Raw genomic sequence first — 4905 nt, 5'->3', positions numbered from 1 at the left:
TCTTTTTTTTTTTTTTTTTTTTTTTTTTAGCAAGTAGGACAGGCAGTTAGTAAAAAACTGGTAAGACAGTGAATTAGATGCCACTCTGTGTGATTTGTTAAAAAAGAGAAGCAGGATAAGAAACAATACACTCTATTCCCATTAACAAAATAAATCTGAAAAAAAAAAAAAGGAAAACGAGGAGGAAAAGAGTGGGGGTGGGAGGAAAGAGAAGAAAGGAAGGGGAGGAGAGGGGAGGAGGAAGAGAAAGAATAGATCTGGATCAAATTTTCATCTACAAAGAAGCCAGGAGAGGACACCATTAGTGTCCAGCTGCACAATGCTGGTCAGTAGTAGCTATCAGGAAGGTGTTTTCCCTTTTCAGATAGCAAGAAACTGGAGAGACCCAGCCAGCCTGAGACTTCAGTAGCGACTGGATGTACTTTGGGCAGAGCAGCACAGGCTGAGACAGAGACAGGAGGGCAGCTCAGCAGTCTATTGTGGAGACTCTTCATGTCCTGGAGTGAATGACCAGGATGGGCACCACTCACAGGACAGTCACACTGGAATGGGAGAATTCTGCTGCTGAAAGCTGAGCAGGTTCTCAATGTGATGGGGACATCAAGTGATAATGGTAAACAAGAGGAGGCGGGCCTTCCACTCCCACTCAGAGCATCCGTCCCAGAAAGCCTCCGCATGATAGAGAGAACAGTGCAACTGGCTGGAGGGCCAGGGTCTCCGGCTGGGGCATTCCCAGCAAGACACTTGCTGGAATTGTGTGGGCCAACAGTGCTCCTGTAGCTGTCGGATTGATATAAAGCCCAGCCAATGGGAGAGATAGTGTATACCTTCCAAGCAGGAGGACTCACCGACTGAGTTCATATCGTTTAATAGTAGTAGTAGTAGTAGTTATTTTTATACTTTGATTGTTTTGATTTATCATGCCTTGACTGAATGGGCTTATCAGACCATCCTCTGCACCTGTTCTGGGGGATTTTCTATATAACTTCTCGTCCCCACCACACACATTCTTTCTTCCCTTCTGATTCAAACTTCATTCCCTCTGAATGAACATTAATTTATTGACTGGACATTAATTTCTTCCAAAGGTGATACCTTAAAGACAACTGTCTCCAACCAGGCCCTAACTATTAAAAGTTTAACCACGTTTCAAGTCAAGAGAACTACTCCTCCAACACATTAACCTTTTGAGGGACAAATATTCAAAAACTAGCATGATGCTGGATCACCTATAGAGAACACAAGTGAATTTCTCATAGCTTTGTAACCTCGGAAAGCCAGCTCATTATTTGACAAGACTTCCCTTCCAAAATGGCAAATCAAATGTCAATAACTCCTAAAAGGAAGACAGCAGAAGGTCAAAAGAGATGGCTACCGCATGAAGCCTCGATCATAAAACCATATTCCATTTATAGGAGGAGTCTTCAAGGCCCTAGTATCTCATAAAGTCCCCAGCTTTTAAACGTCTCCCTTCTTGTGTCTCTCAGTTTCCTAGCTTTGACATCTGGGTGGGGCTTTGTAAAACTCCACAAACTCTGATGCAGCCTCCTTAACCATCCTGTAACTGTTCTATAACGTGTGTGTGTGTGTGTGTGTGTGTGTGTGTGTGTGTTGTAAAGAAAGAGAGATTTATTGTATAATATATACTCTGAGAATGAATATTTGTAATTAAGATTGGAATAAAAGAATGGTGTTGGCCTCAGCCAGGGCTGTCTGGGATTACTTGGCAAACTGCCGCCAACAAATCCACTGTACCTTGTAAATCTTTATTCAGTAAATACTAGCATGTGGAAAGACACAAATATGTTGTTCGCCTATATTCTTACAAGAGCTTCTTTGTTGAATTCTGTTTCCTTTCACAGCAATTTCCAGAACATGGTTTGGTTTAGTTTTTTTTCTTCCTGTGTTTGGGTCACATCCTCTTCTTATTGCCAGTGTTTTTGTTGTTGTTGTTGTTGTTGAACACAGTGCATTTTAATTAATACGTTTTAATAACTCTAGATATTGATTCCCTCTCCTCCAATGCTTGCTCTAGGTTAGGGATTTGTTTTCCTTTTTTAATTTAGCTAAGCTATTTTAGGAAAGCCCATTTCCCTATGTCCTCCAGAGTAAAGCCCTTTGTATTGCTCACCCTGAGGAGAGAGTAATTTTACCCCAGCTCTCTGTCGTATTCCCTATCTCTGTTAGCAATAGCTTCATTTGGTGCTGCTCCCTGCTAGAGAGGCTCCACTAAATAGCAGTTGGTTGCTGTATTGGTTTTGGACAAATCCCCTGGCACTGCAGTACTGCCGTGATAGCACACCCTGACAGAAAGCAGCCAGGGGAAAGGGTTTAAAGTTGTTTTGTTTTTTGGTGTTTTGAGACGGGCTTTCTCTGTTTAGCCCTGGCTGACCTGGAACTCACTTTGTAGACCAGGCTGGCCTCGAACTCAGAAATCCTCCTGTCTCTGCCTCCCGAGTGCTGGGATTAAAGGCATGCGTCACCACGCCCGGCCCGGGTTTAAAGTTTTTATTGGACTTGCAATTGCAGGTTGAGAGTTCATCATTGCAGGGAAGTCAAGACAGGAATTTAAAGCAGCTCACCCGCATCACATCCAAGAACGAGGATAAATGCATGCATGCTTACTGTTCGGTTTGCTTCCCTATTCTTATATAGCTATAGATCCAAGGGCAAGTCGCTGTGGATCTTTGAGCTGAGCCTTCCCGTATCAATTGCCACAGAAAAACCATCTCCCACAGCCTTGCCCTCAGACCCACCTGATCAAGACAATCCTGCTTTGAAACTCTCTCCTCAGGTGATCCTGCACTGTCTCAAGTTGACCAAAGTATCTATCATCTCTGGCTTAGTGGCGCACGCCTTTGATCCCAGCTCTTGGGAGGCAGAGAGAGGCAGGTGGATCTCTGTGAGTTCCAGGCCAGCCTGGTCTACATAGAGAGTTCCAGGACAGCCAAGGCTACATAGAAATATCCTGTCTCAAACAAACGAACAAAACTCATCTGCCAGATGCTGCCTGGTCAATTAACTTAGAGGATGGAGAACATTTTAGTTCAGTCTTCAAGGCTTGTGCTGACTATAAGCAGGCTCACCCTACCTCTCCACTTGTTACTGTGCCTTAGCTTCCTGCTATCCGACAAAAGGATCTGGTCAGTTCTGATGGTACCCTAAGGATCAAATCACTCCCCACTCGGAAGTGAAGCAGGCTCCTTTGTGAAGGGTTTTGGAGCTCTCAGTTCCTGTGACCTGTATCTTACCCTGCTTCACTGGGTGCTGAGTGGGGCAGTGGCCTCAGCCATTCATTCAAGATTCTGTGGGGTTGAAGGTAGCAGTAAAGACAGAGAAGGACATGACTTTAACAGTGAAGACGATGACTATTCCTATTGAGTATCAATAGGTTGTTGTGTACAAGAGTCTTTAATAACTGTCATCATTTTCATGAACTGTGTTTTCTCACTGAGATAGAGTCTATGGAGACCTCCCATCTGCAGACCAAAGGCTGAGCCTCCCTACATCCATCATTAACATCTATCTTACTGTTAGACAAATACCCCTTTGTTGTTCTTACTTTTATTTATCTGTACATTTTTTTATCCTTAGTTTTATTATCTTGAAATTTTGTCCATTTTACTGGTTATTTCTAGAACAGTGATTTTATTTCAACTACTCATTTTGACTTTTTGTTTCCTGTGTTTTTAATTTGTGCATTAAATTATACTAATTTCATTTGCCTCTTTATCAATATTTTCTCTATATAGGTATTTTTATGTCTTTTGTTGTCCTATTTCAAGTTCTTAACTTGAAAACTTAGCATAATCAATCTGCTGCCATTGAGTTGCATGAGGCCAAGAATAGCTATCTATTAATATCTATAAATTTACACAGTTGTAAATTTACTTAAAGCAGTGGCCATTGTTGTTGCTGTTGCTGCTGCTGCTGCTGCTGCTGCTGCTGCTGCTGCTGCTGCTGCTGCTGCTGTTGGTGCAATTGGTCTGTACAGCTGTCAAACATGAACTATGCAGGATGGAAGTGTCAGGCTGCTGTGCCAAGAAGTTAGACTCTCCTTTGGGTAGCACATTGATTTTACTCTTTCTTCTTTTCTAACAAATAAATGAAAACTATGAATATTTCTCCAAATAATACTTTGGTTTGAGTCCATAAGTCTTGATACATAGAATTCTATCCTCTTTTCAGATTAAGAAACTCATAAGTACCCTTAATTTCTCCTTAAATTATGGCCCCCCATCAGAAGATCTTAAGTTGTTTGTTTGATCGTTTTCCTTGGAAGCATTTTCTCTTATTTTAAGTTCTCTTATTTTAAAAGAGTGCATGCTTGCAATTCTGGCTCTGAATTCACTGTGACGACTTGAACACTTCTACAAGCTGTGTTTTATCAAGTGATGCGCAGGGTATAAAGGAGTTAAGTTCTGTAAAACTTACTTTTCCTGAAAGAAGGCATAATGGCTTTTTGTGTATGTGTGAGGCATAATGGCTGCCCTAGCAAATCTCTTACAGTTCTCAGAGTCGTTACCCTTCTTGGATATTGATCTCTGCTATTAGCCTTGGTCAGAGAAGACTCTTCTGAAAGTGGATGACAGTAAAAGCAGGGACCATAACTGATCAAAGGGCTGAGAATAAGTGGCTTGGCCCCTAACAAGACATCTTGTCACCCCCTCCAAGGCCCAGGGCACATCACAGAGAAAAGAGTGGAACGAGCTCAGGGACTGGAGGATGAGGAACAGTGTGCAGTGGGGCCCTGATTTCTGGATTCAACATGGGGGCCACAATTATGAATACACAGCAGCCATAACTGTGAGTTACGGAAGAGTTATGGAAGGGATGGGAAGGGAAGGGGAGGGGAGAGGGAGAAGGAAGGGAGAGGGGAGGGGAGGGGAGAGGAAGAGAGGGAAG

The sequence above is a fragment of the Mus pahari genome, chromosome 2 (genome assembly GCF_900095145.1).
Source record: "Mus pahari chromosome 2, PAHARI_EIJ_v1.1, whole genome shotgun sequence".
Classification (NCBI taxonomy): domain Eukaryota; kingdom Metazoa; phylum Chordata; class Mammalia; order Rodentia; family Muridae; genus Mus; species Mus pahari.
This window is presented reverse-complemented; position numbering follows the sequence as displayed.